Here is a 21,470-nt window from a genome sequence, read left to right as displayed (position 1 = left end):
ATGTAGATTCTGCAGTTATTGGGCACAGTGTAGTTAATGATGGTATTCATGTATTTTAGGTCTTTATTTATTTTAAAGAAATTATTTACTGAGATATGATTAAATCTTATACTGTGATTATTGAATCGTCTGTTTGTCTTTCTTGTTCCTAATGGTCTTTGCTTTAAATATTTGGAAGCTATTTTATTAGATACATTGTCATTTCGAATTGCTCTGTCTTCCTGGTGAATTTGACTGTTTCACCGTAATGAAATGTCCTCTTTATTTCTAATAATGTCTTTTGTTTGAAAGCTGACTTTGTCTAATATTACTGTAGCTATCCTAACTTTCTCTTGATTAGTGTTTGCATAGTATGATTTGTTTTATTCTTTTACTTTTAGCATTTCTATATGGTTTTAATGTTAATAGGATATAGTTGAACTTTATTCTTTCAGACAAGTTTTTTCTCTTAAGGGAGATGTTGGTTAATCTGCATTAATTCAGCCAATGATCTCTTTGGGTTTAAATATTACATATTTCAGTGTACTTTCTACTTGTTCTGACTGATGTTCTTTCTCTTTTCTTGGTTTATTTTATATTGATCAAAACCATTTTTTAATTATTCCGTATCTCTTCCTTTTGACTTGGAAGTTACATATTCTTGCAATTCTTTGTGTGATTACCTTAAAGATTCAAGTATCCAAGTTTAATGTCAATTGGTACTTTCACTTTCTTCTTAGACAATACAAGACCATTAGGTTCTTTTTACCTGTGTATGTTTTTTAAACTCCACAAGACATTATATTGTTGTTTTATATAGTCAACCATTATTTTGGTTTACCTACATATTTGATCGTTATATTGATTTTCATTCCTTCCTTCATTCCTTACTTTCTTCTAGATGGGATAACCTTTTTATCTGGAGAAGATTTTCTATCATTTCCTTTCTGTGGTAAATTTACTTTTCTTTATGTGAAAACGTCCTTATTTTGTCTTTATTTTTTGTAGGATATTTTTGCTGGGAGTAGAATTCTAGGTTGGCAGTTATCTTCCTTCAGCACTTTCAGGTATAGTTCATTGTCTTCACCACTTGAGTTATTTTTGGTGAGAAGTCAGTTATTAGTCTAATTGCTGCCTCTTTAAAGGTGATCTGTCTTTTTTCTCCCTTTTTTTAGTTTTCTAGATTTACACTGATGTGCCTAGGAATAGTTTTCTTTTTTCTTTTCTCCTTTTTTTTAAAACTATTATTAAAGTATGGTTGGCATACAGTGTTATATTAGTTTCAGGTATACAACATACTCAATGCTTACCATGATAATTATAGTTACCATCTGTTGCCATACAACATTATTACAGTGTTACTGACTATATGCACTATACTGTACTTTCCATCTCTGTGACTTATTTTATAACTGAAAGTATGTACCTCTTGATCTCCATTATCTTTTTTGCCCATCCCCCCCAAACCTCTCCCTTTTGGCATCTACCAGTTGGTTCTCTGTATTTATGAATTTGTTTCTGTTTATTTGGTTGATTTTTTTTTTTTCTTTTAGATTCCACATATCAGTGAAAACAAATGTTATTTTTCTTTGTCTGATTCATTTCACTTATACCCTGTTCTGTCTTTTTTTTTTTTTTTTTTAAGATTTTTATTTATTTATTTGACACAGAGAGAGAACACACAAGCAGGGGTAGTGGCAGAGGAAGAGGCTCCCCACTGAGCAGGGAGCCTGATGTGGAGCTCCATCCTGGGACCCCTGGATCATGACCTGAGCAGAAGGCAGACGCTTAACAGCTGCACCACCCAGGCGATCCTTTTAGTGTGTATTTCTTAAGGACAGGGAAATTCTTTTGCATAATCACAGTATAGTTATCAATTTCAAACAGTTTAACATTGATAGAATGCTTTTATCTAATCTACCATTTTCCAAATTTTGCCCGTTTACCCAGTAATTTCCTTTGTAGAATTTTCCCCCTTATTTCCAAGATCTAATCAGGATAAGGCACTGCATGACTTGTTGTGTCTTTTTTACTCTCATTCAATTTGAAATAGTTTCTCTGCCTTTTTGGACAGTTTTGAAGAATAAAAGCTCTCTGTCTTTTTGAAAATAAGCAGAATGCCCCTAATTTTGTGTTTGTTTGTTTCTTTCTTTTTCTTTTTTTTTTTTTTTTTAAATGATTAGATGCAGGGTATGTATCTCTGGTCTGAGTGTTACTTAAATGTATTTTTTTCCCCCCTTGGAGCATCATAGCCAGAAACATACAATGACTCTGTTTCATTAGTGATTTTGATGACCAAATCAAGGTATTCTCCATGTTTTTCTATTATATAGATACTGATTTTCCCCTTTCAACTGAAAACAATTGACAGATGGACACCATTTTATTTATGGTTTCCTATTTGTCAGTATTCTCAATCTTGTCTCTTGCCAAGCAAGGAGGCCGATGTGGCCCTTGATCCCAGGACTCTAGGATCATGACCTGAGCCAAAGGCAGATGCTTAGCCTACTGAACCACTCAGGTACCTGTGGATTAAATTTAGATTTAAAGAAAAGTTGCAAAGGTAGTACAGACAATTCTCATATACCTCTTATCAACCTTTATCCGTTGTTACATCTTATTTTTTATGGTCCATTTGTCTAAACTAAGAAACCAGTGTTGGTACACTACTGTTTACTAAACTCCAGATTTTTATTTGGATTTCATTAGTTTTTCCATTCATGTCCTCATTCTGCTTCAGAATCCAATTCAGAGAACTATATTGCATTTAGTTATTTTGTCTCCCCAGATAGACTGAGTTTGGCAGAAGACAATAATTGACATCATTCCACTGGTCACTTTTTGATTACATACACACACACTAATATATGTCAGATATCCAAACGGCCTCCACATTTGACATTTAAAGAAATGGTTTGTCCAAAATTTGTTTTGTGGCCTAGAACCATGGTTTTCTTAGACACCTTTAGCTGTTCACTTTTGGCAGCAGCACCAGCATATTCTCTCACTTCACAACTTGATATAATTAATAGAAATCAATTAAGCCATAATAGGGTACAGTTGTGGATAGTCTTTGCCCTGAGTACTGGATAAATAACTTATGCGTACATACTATCCTTATTAAAGGTAGGCATTATATTTTCACTTCAGCAAAATTGCAAATTATTATATGCGAGACTTCTGAGTAGTACTGCTCTAGTAAAGATATTGTTAAATTCATACATGTCAAGGTTCTACTGTATTATTAAAGCTAATTCCTTTGATTTACTAGGTATTTAATTATGTCAATAATGATTTTAGGGGTTTTATTTTAGTATTCTTCTCCATGGTTTTTCATGTAAAATGTTTATAATGTAGAGTAGTTATGTTAGAGTAGTTATAAAAATAGTGCTTTGTATTCTGTATGAAAAGAACCCTATTTGTAGAGAAGCAGTACTTTTCTTCAAATGTACTCCAAGGCAGGAAATTCTAGAGCAAGAATAAATTTTATAATTAAAAAAAAAGTATGCTTATGGAATGACTTCATTAGTGTTTTCATCATTACTTTTTTTCTTTAGTTGTTAATGAATAATTGGGTGGACTTTATTCTTTATATTAACTTTTGTTCATAGCTTATATTTAGGATTAATAAGGTGAGATTTCTTATAGGCATAATTATTTGGGTATTAGGAAACCAACTTAGTATTAGTTTAAAAAAATTTGTAATAAAGAGAAGTTGTTATAATTTGTCTTTTTTTTTTTTTTTTTAAGATTTTATTTATTTGACAGAAAGAGACCTAGCAAGAGAAGGAACACAAGCACAGGGAGTGGGTGAGGGAGAAGCAGGCTCCTTGCTGAGCAGGGAGTCTGATGCGGGACTTGATCCCAGGACCCTGTGATCACGACCAGAGCCAAAGGCAGATGCTTAATGACTGAGCCACCCAGGCACCCCATAACTGTCTTTTAAATAGTTGATTTTGTGTAGGTCACTAGATAAATATTTCACAGAAATAGATTTTATATCATATAATAACATGAATTTTCTCAGGCAGTGTTTTCCCCCTAAGGACATGTGAATATCAGCTTTGAATTTTATAACTTAATTCATATTTTCCGTGTAAAATTGTTCTTTATGAATATAGGACTAGGTGCTCCTAAGTTTTTATGAAAAAAAAAATTCAAGTATAAGCAGGAAAAATAATGGCTAATTTCAGATATTCAAGGGCTCAGAAAGTATAGTACCCCAAGTATAACAAAGCTATTGGGAGAAAAAAACTTGAGGGTGTCTCCCAGCAAAGTAAAAAAAAAAAAAAAGAGGGCAGGGGTTTAGAAAGAAGAGTAAGACAAAGTGAGTAAAGCTTATAGTTAAATACAAATAATCACCAGGGGTGTCTGGGTGGCTCAGTTGGTTAGAGTTTGCCTTTGGCTCAGGTCATGATCTCTGGGTCCTGGGATGGAGTCCCACATTGGGCTCCCTGCTTAGCAGGGAGTCTGCTTTTCCCTCTCTGCCCCCCAGCTCCGGCTCGTGCGTGCTCTCTCTCTCTCTGAAATAAATAAATAAAATATTTAACTATATTAAGTAAACTAATTTTATAACTGCTAATTTTTAAACTACTAATTTCGTAACTCATATATATTAATTTCTTTTTCTTTTTTCCCTTCCTTCCTTTTATTTTTTATTTTTTATTTTTTTTGCCTATTCGAGTGTCCAGTACTTTTTTGCCTTAAATCTATCTGTATTTTTGTATTTAAGGTGTATCTCTTGTAAATGTCATGTATTTTTATCTTGTTGTTAAGTCCAATTTGATTTTCTATTTCTAAATGGTATAATTAGTCCATTTACATTGATTGTGTAACTTGATATGATTTGGTTTAAGTCTCTTATCTTTGTTTTACATTCCATATGTTCCTTGTTCTTTTTTTCCCTGCTTCCTGTCTTTTAAAAATTTATCAAAAATTTTTTTATATTCTATCCATTTTCTTAGCCTTTTAGCTATACTTTCTTGGAATTTTGTTAGAGATTACACAGGGATTACAGCCTACATTTTTAACTTTTAATGAATTAACTTGAATTTTTATTTTACTACTTTCTTAGCACTGTAATGACCTTATGATATTTAATTCTACTTATATCCTACTCTGTTGTCTTATATCTAATTTCTTTTTTTTATTTTTAAAAGATTTTTATTTATTTGATAGAGACACAGAGAGAGGAAGGAACACAAGCAGGGGGAGTGGGAGACGGAGAAGCAGACTCCTTGCTGAGCAAGGAGCTCGATGCGGGGCTCAATCCCAGGACCCTGAGATCATGACCTGAACTGAAAGCAGACACTTAATGACTGAGTCACCCAGGCACCGCTTATATTTTACTTCTATGGCATATATTTCATATATGTTATACTACTGTTGCTTTAAGCAGTTAATATCTTCAAGATTTTTTTTTAAAATGTCTTTTATATTAACCCATATATTTACCTCTTCTAGTATACTTTCTTCCTTCTTATAAAATGACATTTTAGGGGTGCCTGGGTGACTCATCCGGTTAAGTGTCTGCCTTTGGCTCAGGTCATGATCCCAGGGTTCTGGGATCAAGCCCCACATGGGGCTCTCTGCTCCATGGGGAGTCTGCTTCTTCTTCTCCCTCTCTGCCTGCTGTTCCCGCTGCTTGTGCTCGCTTGCTCTCTCTCTTTCTGTCAGATAAATAAATAAAATCTTAAAGAAAGAAAAATGGTGTTCTATGTGGGATTCTTCTTCACCCTGAAGAATTTCCTTTGCTTTTCATTAAGTGCAGGTCTGCTAGCAGTGAATTATCTCAGTTCTTGTTTTCCCATGATGTTTTTACTTTACCTTCATTTTTGAAGGATATTTTCCTTAGGTGTGAAATTTTAGATTGGCAATTTTTTTCTTTCAAAACTTTAAAGATGTTTTCTATTGTCTTTTGTCTTTTGTCTTCCATCTGTTTCTGATGGAAGGTTAGCCATCATTTATGTTGTTTCTCTACCCCCCACCATTGGCATGTAATTGATCTAATTTGGTCTGTTTGCTTTAAGTTTTTTTTTTCTTCATTTTGGCTTTTATCACTTGGATATGATATTGCCTAGGCATATGACTTTCATTCTGTTACCTTTTTTAGGTTTTGGAGAGCCTTAGTTTATGTGTTGATGTCTCATCAATTGTGGAAAACCTTAGCCATTATTTCTTAAAGTATTTCTTCTATTTTTTTTCATCTGTGTTTTGGAACTTTAGTTTGTATATATTAGGTTCTTTGATATTATGTATATGGGTCTGTGTTATTTTTGTTTTTGTTCTTTTTTTTCTTGTTGTTTATGTTCGTCTGTCTTCATGTTTACTGATACTTTCTTCTGCTCTGTCCAGTCAGTTGTTAAGCTCAGTTAGTTAATTCTAACTTAGCATTTTTCAGTTATAGAATGTTCCTATGGTTTTTTAATTTTTTTTATTTTTATTTTTAAAATATTTTATTTATTTTTGTGACAAGGAGAGAGAGAGAGAGCACAAGCAGAGGCAGAGGGAGAAGCAGACTCTGCCGAGCTGGGAGCCTGATGTGGGGCTTGGTCCTGGGACCCTGGGATCATCACCTGAGCCGAAGTCAGAGGCCTAACTGACTGAGCCACCCAGGTGCCCCCATATGTTCTTTTAAAGATAATTACATTTCTCTATTGAAATTTTCAACCCATTTTTTTTGTTTTTATTTTTAACATCTTTTTTCTTAGCATACATAAAAGCTAAAAATAATAGCTTAATAGCTGACATCTTTGCTAAGACATATAGGTCATATGTGCATTGGCTTCTATTAATTATTTTGCCAGTTGATTATGGATCATATTTTCCCGCTTCTTCACATATCTCAACATTTTTCTTTTGTTTATCAGACATTGTGTTTACAAGAACGGTAGTGTCTGGAGTAAATAATTTTCTCGAGAGAGGGAAAGCCTTTGCTTATGTAAGGCATCTGTGATGAGAGTCTGACCTTTTGGATTTCATGGACTTTTGAAGTGGATAAGGACTAGGTTAAAATTCAGTTTGTTTCAGTTCACATGTATTCCATATGTCTAGGGTCAGATCTCTTTGTCTATGTCAATACTTACCCTTTAGCAGGACTCTGGCTAATTCCATCTGATCATGAGATTGTCATCAACTTTATTGTCAGGCTTCTAGTTCTCTGTATTGTTGTCATCATGAACTTAGTAGAAATCCTGTGTGGAGAATCAGTGAGCATGGAGACCTAGTTTTGAGTATAGGATCCCTCCATCTTCTATATTAGGAGCTGGTAAACTGTGGCCTACAGGCTAAGTTTGGCCTACCACCTGTTTTTGTAAATAAAATTTTATTGGGACATAGCCATACTCACTTGTTTATGTTTTGTCTATTTCTGCTTTTATGTTATAAGAACAGAATTCTGTAGTTATAACAGTGACTAATAAGTTTAATATGGGGGGGGGGGGTACCTGGGTGGCTCAGTTGTTAAGCTTTGGCCCAGGTCATGATCCCCGGGTCCTGGGATCGAGCCCTGCATCGGGGTTCCTGCTCTGTGGGAAGCCTGCTTCTCCCTCTCCTACTCCCCCTGCTTGTATTCCCTCCCTCACTCTCTCTCTGTCAAATAAATAAATAAATAAAATCTTTAAAATAAACAAATAAATAAAATGTTTAATAATGGGGTGCCTGTGTGGTTCAGTCAGTTTGGCATCTGACTCTTGATTTTGGCTCAGATCATGAACTCAGGGTTGTGAGATTGAGCCCTGTGCGGGGTTACTTGCTCAGGGCAGCATAGAGTCTGCTTGGGGTTGTCTTTTTCCCCTCTCCCTCAATTCCTCCCCCTGCTTATGCATGTGTGCTCTCTATCTAAATGAATACGTAAATGTCTGCTTGATTTTCTCTTTCCATCTGCTCCTCCTGCTCATGCTCTCTCTCTTTCTCTAAAATAAATAAATAAATCTTTAAAACAATAAAATAGACTTTATTTTTTAGATCACTGTTAGGTTCATGGCAAAATGAGGGGAAAATACAGAGATTTCACATATACCTCTGCCACCACGTATGCATGTAGTACTCACTTGCCTTTCCTCACAGTCTCCTCAGTGGTCTTCCTTTTCATCCCCTACCATGTTCATACTCCATCCAATTATCGTTTCTGTCCTGAGAATAGATAACATTTTTTGAGATATTTTACTTTGCTTGGTTTGGGTTGTTGTCAGTCTTTCTTGATAAGTATAAGCCCTACAGGTTTACTGACTGATTTCCAGCATCTAGAATATGCCTAGAAATTAGTAGATCTATAAATATTTGTTGACTGAATGAACAAATATACTGTTTTCTGTGATTCACCATCATCTGCCCTCACTCTCATCCTACTGCCATGTCAGTTTTCTTAGCTAAAAAATTATTAGCTTGGCAGTACCTGACCTCACCTAACTTCTCAAGCCTTATTCCCTGTAATTCTTATTAAGAAACTTTCTACTTTATCTAAATCATACTTCTTAATCCTTTATATTATTCATTTTTTGCCCCTTTGATCATGACATTCACTCTATCTGGAATAAACTTGCCACTTGCTTTCGAGTTACCTCTTTAATCCTATCTAATCAGTCATTAACGTCCAGCTTTTATCTCATTTTGGTTCATAATTATCAGCCTTTTGCCTCATGTGCTTATTGCCTGTGTTCCTAATATGTAACTTCTGTTGTTTAAGAACTTTATAGAAATGTTTTCCTAATATAGATCGGTTAACTATCATAATTATGGGTAAGGGATGGACACTTTTTTCTGTCCTCCCATCAGTTCATACTGTCACTGTATTTACATTTTATATATTCGTATTTCGTAGAAAGTGAGTATAAGAGGTCAAGTAAAGTTACTGGCTTTGTTGACTAACTCTTATCTTACATTTATTTGCTTATGTTCTGTTTCACAAAGATGTCTTTAACATATATTACCTCATTTAATCTGTATAGCAAATACCATGTCATTTTACAGATGAGAGAAAAAAGACTTGCTCAAGATAAAAAGACTTGCTCAAGTTTCTACAGCTAGTAGACAGCCATAGTAGAAACTTGAATTTTCACTTTTATATATTGCTGTCACTGAATAAATGAGACAGTTAGTAATGGAATTAAGTCTAAACTGAGATCTGAAAACTATCTTTTCTTTGAAGTAACAAGTTGGATGTTAAGAGATTTTAAATTGCTAAGGATTATGTCACAGCAACAAGTAGGCCAGAGTTTAGTGGCTTCTTGTGGTATTTGAGATATATATATTTTTTAAGTTGTGTGCATTTTTGCTCTTTGATTTTTTTCCCCTTATTTTTCATAGAAATGTTAGAAATGGGTACCAATTATTTGCTGTGAGTTGACTTGTCAGTTTCTTATATATTTATTATTTGAAAAATTACCTAAAATGTAAACTAATATTAACATCTCTCCATGGCTTTCCTGATTATTTTATTATTATTATTTTTTTAGAGAGAGAGAGAGTGAGTAGGGGTTGAAGGGTTAGGGGGAGAGGGGGAGAGAATCTTGAGCTAGTTCCATGCTCAGCATGTCACAACCCTGACATCATGACCTGAGCTGAAATCAGTTGTTAAATGCTTAACCAGATGAGCCACCTAGGGTACCCCTGTCTTTCCTGATTATTAATTGTGGTAATACAGTTGAGGTTAATTAAAAACAATTTTTTCATGCAGCAGAATATTGATCTCGATAATTTTTCTGCCCATATACTCCTGCAATATTTACTAAAAATATTAGGGATTCTCAACTAGAGTGGCAAATATAAAGATGAGAATTGGGCAAGTTAAGTTAGATAATGCTTTCCTTCCAGTTGTGGATATTTTCTCCTCTGTTCTTACTGGCTTAAGGTAGAGTATTTGGGTATAGTCAAGTGGGGAGAGAGAACTAACAGAATGGAATGACAAATAGTGAAGGCCATAGTGAGAAATTACAGCAGGGAGGTGCCCCCTATGCCTTTTTACATCCCTCTTATTATTTTGCATGTACAGCCCTTTTATATTCTGTTTCTATTGTAATTATCACTATTTATCTTATTGTATATCTTGTTACCCTGTTTTATTATCTCTCTTTCCTACTGGAAAGCAAGTTTTATGACAAGTTCATTCTCTTTTCCACTGTTGTATCCTTAACACAGCCCCAGTACCTAGTAAGCACTTAGTGGTACTTGTTTTATGTGTGAATTACATTTGTAGGAAAATATCTCTGGGATCAGTGCATAAAATGGACTGTAGTGAGGAGATACTAGTTAAGAGATGATGAAAAGAATAAACAAGTGACAGTATGACCAATGAGGTTACATAGACATTTTTGAGGTAAAATAGAAAGGACTTGGTTACTAGAATATCTGGGAAAGGAAAAGAATGAGCAGAAATAGTTTGTTCTGAAATTTCTGGCGAGAGAGACTAGCTAACTAGTGACATTGCGTGATTTTGGGCCCGTATTATGTGTACAGTGATCATATATTAAATGAATAACTATCCAGAGAGAAGCTTTTACCTTTGCATAGAATTTTTTTCAATTTTAATAAATAAATAAATTATTTATTTATTTATTTAAATTTCTTTTCAGTGTAACAGAATTCATTGTTTATGCATCACACCCAGTGCTCCATGCAATATGTGCCCTCCATAATACCTACCACCAGGCTCACCCAACCCCCCTTCGAAACCCTCAGATTGTTTTTCAGAGTCCATAGTCTCTCACGGTTCATCTCCCCCTCCAGTTTCCCTCAACTAATAGAATTTTGCTTTTAAATATAATTTATTTAACTCTATGATTTATTTCCATTCTTCTGGGTTCTTTTGTAGTCTACCCTTATTTGAGCTTTGGAATTATGCTTCCCCTGGGCTTTAGGACAAATTAATGTTATAAGCCCTTTTAGCCCTGCATTACAATTACATAGGCCAAAAATTCGTTTCCAAGGTTGTCTATTTTCACGGTTTTCTGTTTCCATTCTTGTTGCTGAAGAAGGAAGCCAGAGAAATCTGTGTAGGGTTTTTGCTATCAGCAGAAGTCCTTTTGTGACTCATTCTTTCCAATTTAAGGGATATTGTTTTCATTCTTGTAATTAGTTTGTTCCTATCCTCCAGGTGCCCATTCTTTGACTATTGCACAAGGTGCTTAAAATTTAAAATACTGATTGAAGTTCCTCTGAAAGCTGTCTTCAGTTATTAATCCAGTCATATATTTTATTTTATTTATTTATTTATTTATTTATTTTTAAAAGGATTTTATTTATTTATTTGACAGAGAGAAATCACAAGTAGATGGAGAGGCAGGCAGAGAGAGAGAGAGAGGGAAGCAGGCTCCCTGCTGAGCAGAGAGCCGGATGCGGGCCTCGATCCCAGGACCCTGAGATCATGACCTGATCCGAAGGCAGCGGCTTAACCCACTGAGCCACCCAGGCGCCCACCAGTCATACATTTTAAACAACAATTTTTTAAAAGATTAAATCATTTAAACTGGCTTAATTTGGACACTGTTCCTGCATATCAGTTACTTTAAAAAGCCAAGTATATTTCAGATATGCCACTTATAATCCTACATTCACAAATCAGAATGTGCCATGAAGAAAAATAAATATTAGGACATAGATTCTAATTTTTGATTTAAAAAGATACTTAAGTAGTGTTAAAACATAAAATTTTCTTTTTATTGCTTTTTTTCATGTAGCATAGTTTGATATTTGGAAATGCTTTCACCAAGTTAAAATGGTAAATTATTTTAACACTGTCAGATTTTTCATCTAAATAGATCTAGTTTTTTGTTTTCTTAGAAAACTTAAATGCTCTAGATTATAGATGTGTGCTTTTGCAAGTTTGTGATATTTAGTACTACCTCATGGTTTCCTCATATGTAATATAATCATGCTTATTTGTGATATGTGGCAGATTTGGCGGGGAGGGCTGGAGGGGCAGACAGAGAGGGTAAGAGGGCCTGTTAAGCAGGCTCCACACCCAGCACACAGCCAGCCGCATGGCTCAATCCCACAATCCCCAATATCATGACCTGAGCTGAAACAAAGATTCTAATGCTTAACTGACTGAACCACCCAGGTACTCCTATATGGCAGTTTTAATAAAAATACATACATGTACTCATGATAGTAAAATGTTAATAATAGATCCATGAAATGAGTGAGGTGCTAAAAAGAGAAACTATCTTTTAAAAGTTGCTTTGGGGTGGCTTTCATAAACTCTTGTTCTCAAGGATCTTTGGAGTACGGTTCTGTGAATGGGGAACATCTTTATTACAAGTTGTATGTCTTTAAAGAAACTCAGTTTCTGTGCCTGGGTCGCTTAGTCAGGTAAGTGTCGAACTCTTGGTTTTGGCTCAGGTTGTGATCTGGGGGTCATGGGATTGAGCCCAGTGTTGGGCTCCACGCTCAGTGCAGAGTCTGCTTGAGATTCTTTCCCTCTTTCTCTTTCCCTCAACCCCTCCTCCCACTTGTGTGTGGGTGCACTTGCATGTGTCTCTTTCTCTCTCAAATAAATAAGTGAATAATAAAAGAAACCCAGTAACCAAAAATTTAACATTATAAATATGTTCTGCAACCTCCCCTACCCATTTTCATAAATTTCTTGTAGTCAGGTTTTATTTGACTTCCTGGAGAAAATAGGTTAACTTAATTTTTTCCAGATTCAGAGTGTTCTAAGAGTCATGATTTTCTTTCTTCTTCTTCTTCTTCTTTTTTTTTTTTTTTTAAAGGAGTTTATTTATTTATGAGAGAGAGAGAGAAAGATGGCGAGAGTGATAGTATGGGGGAGCAGGAGCAGAGCGAGAAGGAGAACCTGACTCCCTACTGAGCAGGGGGCCCATCACGGAGCTTCATCCCAGGACCCTGAGTTCATGACCTCAGCCTAAGGCAGACATGCTTAACTGACTTAGCCTCCCCCCAAGAGCCATGATTTTCTTTCATTCATCCCTAAGTATCTTCCACAAAAGAACTGGTTCTTTAAAAAAGTTTCATAAGGATCTTTTATGTCTCACCAGGATATAAAGTAAGCTAGTCATGTTTTTAAACTAAAGATTAACAAGCTGGGTTTGATTTTGTTTTGTTTCTTCCTACACCACCCTTAATCTTTTAATAAGTTGAAGGAATAAGTAACAATTGAAAATGTTATCTTTACTATTAGAATGACTGAAATTCTTGCATGGTAGCTCCATGGTTCAGCAATTTTCAGATGCAATGTCTTTCGTAAAATTATTTCTTATAATTAATAGGATGTATCAGTAATTAATAGGATATGGCAGATATGATAAAGATATCGCTATAACACTGATTCTATTTCTATAACAAAAGGGTTTTACTATCCTCAGATAGTATACCTATGTCTATGGTGTTGAAATGTCCTTTCTGTATGTATTGTCAGGGAACAAAAATTCCTGTTTCCATCAAGATCCTTCTTCTAGACTAAAAATCAAATTGACATGAGACAGATTAACAGGAGAAAATCAAATTTAGTAAACTAAGTATTAAAAATCCATATAGACATGGAGATTCCAAAGAGAGGCATCATAAGGTATATATGTTTTTCTGAACTAAGGAGGAGGGGAAAGGGTCCTGGGCTTCAAGGGAAAGGAATACCCTTCACAGGAAGATGAAAAAGAGTAAATGTTTAGTAAACAGTTGTTTGCTGGGCCACTCAGACAAAATGGGACATGGAGGACTTGGATCAAACAGGTCTTGTCAGGTTCCTCCCGGTATACCATACTTAGTTTATACAATAATGTAGTTATCTATGAGGATAACTCTGTTCCTATAGTAGATTCTCTAAATTCTTTTTAGGCAGTTGAGGTGAGATAAAGCACTTTCCCAGAATTTGCTGGGTTTTGATTGCTTTCTAACTCAAAATGGTCTTTATGCTAAGGTGGCTCATTTTGAGGCAGCCTGCCCTTAGCTATTACAGAATATAAAGATATAAAACTTGGGAAAAAACTTTGTTCATCTGCATTACAATAGACTCAGATTCAGCCTATATTTATTGAATATTTATTATGTGCCTTGCACTACATTAAATACTTTAACCAAAATTATACTCATGTATTAGTCTACATTAACTTGAATTACATGTAAAAATTTGAAAATTGTGGGATTATTAGCTCACTAAAGATTTTATTTTAAGGGGGTGCCTGGGTGGCTCAGTGGGTTAAGCCTCTGTCTTTGGCTCAGGTCATGATCTCAGGGTCCTGGGATCGAGCCCTGCATCAGGCTCTCAGCTCAGTGGAGAGCTCACTTCCTCCTCTTTCTACCTGCCTCTCTGCCTACTTGTGATCTCTCTCTCTGTCAAATGAATAGATAAAATCTTAAAAAAAAAAAAAAAAGATTTTTATTTTAGGAAACTTACCATTTTGGTTAGGAAAGAACTTGGTGTAAATCATTTATGGTTATTGTAAAGCATTTAGGTAGTAGTCTGGGTTCAGACCAAGAAGGTTACTGGGAACAGAGCTATCTCTTAGACATTTTATGTTCTGGGTCCCGTTTGTCACGTGGCATGAATTTTCTGAAAAAAGCCGTATTATTTCATCTTATATTTTGTAACTTAGTGACCCTTTAGAGTAATGCTATTCAGTAGAACTTTCTGTAATGATGGATATATTTTATAAGTCTGCATCCAGAATTGTAATGGAAAGAACTTAGGACTGCCCCCCAAGTATGGTTAATTAAATCACAAAGGGTTTTTTTTTTTTAGTGCTTATTCTGTATCAAGCATTGTGATACATGCTAGGGATAGTTCCTGTTCTCTGAGAGCTTAAAGTTTAATATAGGAGAGCGATTCCTAGCCCAACAGTGATAATACAGTTGGGGGATAGGAAGGAGAGGAGAATGCAAGTTGAACACTGAAAGATAAGTATGAGTGAGGGCACACTGGGAAGATAACATTTGCCAGTAGATGAAGATAGGAGACCATATGGTACATTCTGGCATGTGTAAGAATTCTCTATTCCTGGAACCTAGGGTGAGTTAGAAAGTTGCTAAAAAGAATGGACAGTTAATCACTCATCAGTCAGTGAAGCATCTTGTGTGCCATGCTGAAGTTTGGATTATAGCTTTAAAGCCACAGGGCAGCCATTGCAAGGTTTTAAGTAACTGATGAGTAAAAAAAGATTTTAGCATCTAAACTCAGTACCTCTGCCCCCCATTTTTTTTAAAAAAGATTTTATTTATTTGTTTATTTATTTGACAGAGAGAGAGAGATCACAAGTGGGCAGAAAGGCAGGCAGAAAGAGAAGGGGAAGCAAGCTCCCCACTGAGCAGAGAGCCTGATGCAGGGCTCCATCCCAGGACCCTGAGATCATGACCTTCATGAACCAAAGGCAGAGGCTTAACCCACTGAGCCATCCAGGTGCCCCCCTCTGCCCCAAACTTTATAAGTTTGAAATTTCTAGAGGAAATGAGAATTTTCTGTTAAAATTTAGTTTTGATTAGGTCCTGTGTAATCTTTTCCCTTGTCAGTTTTATTTGCTGTTGTAGGAGTTTGAATAGTTAGAATTACCAAAGATCCAATTTAGAATGACTGAGATATGAAAGGAATTTATAATTTCATATAATAGAGAATTCTGGAGGTAAGATGATTATAGAGAAGTTAATTCTGAGGCTCAGCAGCATCACCAAGGACTCCATTTCTTTCCATCTCTCTGCTCTGCCATTTTCAGCGTACTGGTCATTATTTTCCAGCTTGTCTGTACATAGCTGCAAGAGAATTACCACACCTTCAACGTGTACGTGCACACAACGTGCACACATCATTGTCAGAGGCTGGTAGAACAGCTGGCCTTCTTGGGTCCATTTTTAAGATTGAGGAAAGGTTTCTTGAAATCCGTCTCTCTCCTACCCCCATTTGCTTCACATCCTGCTGACCAAAGAAAAGCATGTAACTTTCTTAAACCAATTAATGAAATTGCAATTGTTGTAACTAAGATTCATTTACTAATTAAGGTTCACTCCTGAAGGCTAGGGAAGAGAACCAACCTAAAAAACCTAAAATAAAATCAGCGTTCTGTTAGTGTGAAAGAAGGGATTGGATGGGCAACCAGTGGAACCTGCCACTTTGGTTTACCAATCTAACTGTGGGGTTTTTTGGTTTATTTTTAAAATTAGTAGTTTTTTCCTTATCAAGAATTACAACAGCCTGTGTTTGCCCCTAAATAGGAAAGACAGGAGGACCTCCTTATTGTTAGGGTCCATGATCAAAGGAGCGAGACTGATAGAAAGTGAAGGTCAAGCAAAGCTTTATTTCAGGCCAGCACAGAGAATCAAACTGACTGGTTGGGGCCGCCTCTTGGAGAAAGAGTGACCCCTCCTCAGTCTTATAGACGAACTTTTATAGGGCAAAGGCCATGTGGTAGAGCCTGGCCACACACAGGTGGCCAATGAAATTGTAATACACAGAGAAAGTTGCATAAGTCATGCTATAGGTCACACACGGGTGACCAATTGAATTACAATTTACCCTATAGTAGATATTTGAACAAGCCTATCACCTTGGTCAGAATTGGTGCCCAAAAGGCTCGGCCCACATTCTTTGGTAGTTAGGGAGATAGTATGTGCTCTTTACTGATTGGACACCTCCACCTGGCCTGACATGTCCTGGTGTCTGGGCACTGTTATCAGGAGCCGGTCGGCCATATTTTACTGGTTTCCCAGACTTGTTTCTAAGTAAGTTCCTTGGGGGGGGGGGGGGCAGGGTCAATCTAAGTTCACTGAATAAACAACAAAATGGCTGTTCTACTGAAATGGGGTTGCTCTGGCTAAGTAGGCCCTTACACTTATGTTTGTCAATAATGTGTATACTTTGCTATGAAGTTTGCAGGTGAGAAATAGAGCTATAGTGGCATAAGTCAGTCTCTTTGAGTCTTACCTACTTTGAAGACCTATCTTCTTTAAAGACTTGATTTCTGACCTGCGAAGCTAAAGACTGGGCTCTGAACCATAGGATTTTTCTGTATGCGAGGCCTTGCCTGGGAAACAAACCAGATGATCATGCTAGAAGATAGATTTCTATATTGTTCTGATCAGTGTAATTCTTTTCTAGTTTATAGAATATGAGTACATGGAAGATTAGATCTTACTAATTCTTTTCTCCTGAATATATATTTTTAATTATATGAATCCTTTCTGTGTTTTTTGTTAAGGAGCCAGATTTTTCAACTCAAATATTTGGAACATATTTGTCTGCTTTTTTGCCTTTACTTCCTATCCTAACCACAAAAGACTTGGCTGCTTTTGAATATTTGGTGGGAGAAAAACAATATTGCAGAAAAATTTATTTTTTCAAAATAATGCCTAGCTGTACTTTTTTGCCCTAAAATTTTACTTCATGCCTTGTTCTGTTATCTCTGATATTATTCACGCGCTAGTTAGTGCAGTCATTTCTTTACTCAGAATATTGTGTTACATTGTGGCTATTCTTTGTTCCCATCTTAAAGAATGATGGCCAGACTAGTAATAAATCTCTTTTCTGTTAACCTTCCAATTACTTTATATTCTGAGGCTGAAGTACTGTTAGATACTCCTTAGATACTTCTCTATTCACCTCCTCTCTCTGTTCTATCTTTTCATCCCTGATTATATTGTGAGCACCTGCTATGGGTCCTGTGAAAAACTGAGGGATCTAGTTTACTTAGGGATATAAGACATAGTCTCTACCAGATTATACTCTATGGTATACATAAACCATTAGTATTAAAATATAGTGTGAACAGTTATTATAATAAAGTTCTGCCAGGATACTATTGGAGTACAGAGGAAGAAGTGCATCTCAGACTTGAGGATGGAACAATTCGTGGAGGAGGTAGTGACTATCATCATTTCAGGCAGAGGATACAGAAATGATAAAGGCTGAAGTTATGAGGGAGCTTGATAAATTTAGAAAATTACATAGGTAGTTTGGTACTTTGGTTGGCTTTCATTTCTTATATCTGCTTCTTTCTGCATGTCTATTTCATTTTTTTTCTGATCTAAAACATTAGTTTCCTCTACTATTTGGTTCAAATAGTAGAACACAGCTACTAACAACATTTGAGTTATATATCTTATAGTTCAGGTGCCAGAGACAGATACCAGCTCAATCAGTTTGTTTTCAAATCTGTATGCCCATGGGTAGGTTAACTCTGGCCTAATTTAGTTCTGGTATCCACCCCTGGACAAATCAGTTTGCACTCTGGAGTAGGGTTTGGGTAGGGTTTGTGATCATGTCAGCTTGGGTTAGGTAACTTACCTTAGTGGAAATCAACTACAGCAGAGAGAGAAAGTAGTAGATGAAATGAAGATTAATAAAGGGCAGTTCCCAGAAAGAGGTGGGTGTATGAAGGTGGGTGGGGCAGAACACATGTCATTTTTAGAAGCAGTCGCAGCATTGTCCAGGTGAGTGGTTGTGAGGGCCTGAAATAAGAGGGTGGCAGTGGAGATGAGTAGATATAATGGAAGAGTCAACTGATATTGACTGAGTCTTGGCTTAAGTGAAGGAGATACCGTCATTTAAAAATTTTTTTATTTTATTTATTTGCTCAACAAAAATATTTGATGAGTGCTTGCTCCAGTTAGAGGTACTAGAGATATAGCAGTGCTGTAGATCAAGTTTGGTCCTAGTTATATAGGAACTGCAAAACTTACGGACATTAAGGAGGGTATAAGATGTAACGAGCACTAGGTGTTATACGTAACTAATGAATCCTTGAACACTACATCAAAAACTAATAATGTATTATATGTTGGCTAATTGAATTTAAATAAAAATACTTATTCAAGGTTCACACTCATGTTTCTGGCTTAGATGATTGGGTGAATGATGGGTTCGTTCACTTGAAGTTTGAGGGCGTATGTAATGAATTCATTTTGCAGATATTAAATTTGGACCGATAATGGTATATTTAAGAGAAGTTAGATATATGGGTTAGGGGTTTAGGATAGGGCAGAGTAAGAGGTCTAGAATTGGAAGTCACAATCACATGGTAGTGGCTGAAGTTTTAAAAACTAACCAAAAGGTAATATTTACTTAGCGTGTATCTATAGTTCTGGGAATTTTTTAAAAATTTATTTGAGAGAGAGAGAGAGAGCACAAGCAGGGAGAGAGGCCGAGGAAGAGGGAGAATGAAAGAGAAAATCTCAAGTAGACTGCAGTGAGTGCAAGCCTGACACAAGCCTCGGTCTCAAGACCCTGAGACCATGATCTCAGCGGAAACCAAGAGTCAGAGACCCAACTGACTGAGCCACCCAGGTGTCCCTGTACAGTTCAGTGATTTTTAACATGCATATGAATGTATGTAGTGGCCACCACGATTAGTATACATCATGGTACCAGTTACATTATGATACCCTTTTCTAGTTACACCCTTACCCCACGCCTCATCCTGAAAAGCAATGAACTATTTTTCTCTGTCTCCATAGGTTCTGCTTGTTTTAAGAATGTGATATAAATGGAGGATGGAATAATACAGCTTTTAAGACTGGCTTCAGCATAATGTCTTTGAGGTTCATTCAAGTTGTTGTGTCCAGCAGTAATTGTTTTTTATTGCTCAGTGGTATGCTATTGTATGAACATACCATAGTTTCTTTATTCATTCACCTACTGAAGAACATTTGAGTTGTTTCCATTTTGGTGCAGTTATGAATAAAGCCACTTATAAACATTCATATACAGGTTTTAGTTTGATTCTGAGCTTTCATTTCTCCAGGGTCAGTGTCTGGGAGAGAGATTTATAGATTATATGGGAAGTGTATGTTTAGCTATAAGAAACTACCAGACTACTTTCCAGAGCAAATTTCATTCCCACCAGCAAAGTATGAGACTTCCAATTGTTTTGCATCCTTGCTGGCACTTGATACTATCAAGATATTATATCTTTTAATTTTAGTCATCCTGTTAAATGAGTAGTGGTGTCTCACTGTGTTTTTAAGATTTTATTAATTTATTTGACAGAGAGAAAGATCACAAGTAGGCGGAGAGTCAGGCAGAGAGAGAGGAGGAAGCAGGCTCCCGCCGAGCAAAGAGCCCGATGCGGGGCTCGATCCCAGGACACTGAGATCATGACCTGAGCCGAAGGCAGCGGCTTAATCCACTGAGCCACCCAGGCGCCCCCTCACTGTGTTTTTAATTTGCATTACTCTAATGGCTGATGATGCTAAACATATATTCATGTGCTTGTTTGCCCTTTGTATATCCTGTATGGTCAAGTGTCTCTCTAGATTTTTTTGTCCATTTTTAAATTTGGTTGTTTGTTTTCTTGCTGTTGACTTTTGAGAGTTCATTATATATTCTAGATATAAGCCCTTTGTTGGTTGCTTTTTTATTGTTCTCCTAACAGTGATTTTTTTCAGAGCAAAAATTTTAAATTTTGATGATGAAGTCCAGTTATCTTTTTTTAATGGGTCATGGAGTGCCTGGGTGGCTCATTGGGTTAAGATGCTGCCTTCAGTTCAGGTCATGATCTCAGGGTCCTGGGATCAAGTCCTTCATTGCGCTCTGCTCAGCAGGGGGCCTGCTCCCCACCTCCCCTAGCCCGCTGGCCTCTCTGCCTACTTGTGATCTCTGTCAAATGAATAAATAAAATCTTTAAAAAAAGGGTCATGCTTTTGGTATCATATCTTAAATCTGTGTCTTACCCAGGTCATAAAGATTTCTATTTTTTCCTTAAAGTTTTACAGTTTATATTTAAGTTTGTGGTCTGTTTTGAGCTATTTTTCATATAATAAATGAGGTTAAGGTTGATGTATGTGTTTTTTGTGTATGGATATACAGTTGTTCTAACACTAGTGTTGAAAAGACCATCCTTTCTCCTTTGAATTGCTATTGCATCATTGTAAAAAATTAGTTGGCCATATTTGTTTTGGTCTATTTCTTTCTCTTTCCTTATTCTTTTTTTTTTTTTTTTTTTTTTTTTTTTTGAGAGAGAGAGAGAGAGAGAGAGCGCACAAGCAGGGCTAAGGGAGAGGGACAATAGGGCTCCCTGCGTGGGGCTCAATCCCAGTATCCTGAGATCATGACCTGAGCCAAAGGCAGAAACTTAACTGACTGAGCCTCTCAGTCGCCCCTGTTTGGGTCTATTTATGCACCATCTATTATTTTCCATGGTCTGTTTATGTATAATACTGTCTTGATTACTGTAGCTTTGTAGGAGGTCAGGGTAGTATGGTTCCTGTAACTTTGTTTTTCTTTTGCAAACTTGTTTTAGATAGGTTAGATCCTTTGCCTTTCCATATACATTTTAGATATGTATATGTATAAAAAAATTTATACATATGTCTATGTATAAAATAAATACTTTTGGGATATTAGTTCGAATTTTATTACATCGATAGATCATTTGGAGTAGAATTGAAATCTTTACCATGTGGGGTCTTCCAGTCCATGAACATGATACTTTTTCCATTTATTTGGGTCTTACCTGATGTCTTTCATCAGCATTTTATAGTTTCTAACATACAGATCCTATATTTATTTTGTCAGATTTATACCTAAGTGTTTTCTTTTTTTAGCCATTGTTAAT

At 36.1% G+C, this 21,470-nt stretch overlaps 1 protein-coding gene across 9 annotated transcripts in view; it reads left to right on the top strand.

The window, feature by feature from the left end:
• Positions 1-21,470, top strand: part of TANC2 (tetratricopeptide repeat, ankyrin repeat and coiled-coil containing 2) — a 363,508-nt gene that overhangs the window by 55,348 nt on the left and 286,690 nt on the right. Inside the window, exon 3 of one of the 9 annotated variants that reach the window (XM_059147241.1) lies at positions 988-1,046. The exons of the other annotated variants lie outside the window; for them this stretch is intronic. The gene's annotated coding sequence lies outside the window, so the exon portion shown is untranslated. The remainder of the gene's footprint in view (positions 1-987; positions 1,047-21,470) is intronic. 9 annotated transcript variants of the gene reach the window in all.

The sequence above is a fragment of the Mustela lutreola genome, chromosome 15, assembly GCF_030435805.1.
Source record: "Mustela lutreola isolate mMusLut2 chromosome 15, mMusLut2.pri, whole genome shotgun sequence".
NCBI lineage: Eukaryota > Metazoa > Chordata > Mammalia > Carnivora > Mustelidae > Mustela > Mustela lutreola.
Note: the sequence above shows the minus strand (reverse complement) of the source record. Positions and strands in the feature narration are given on the sequence as shown.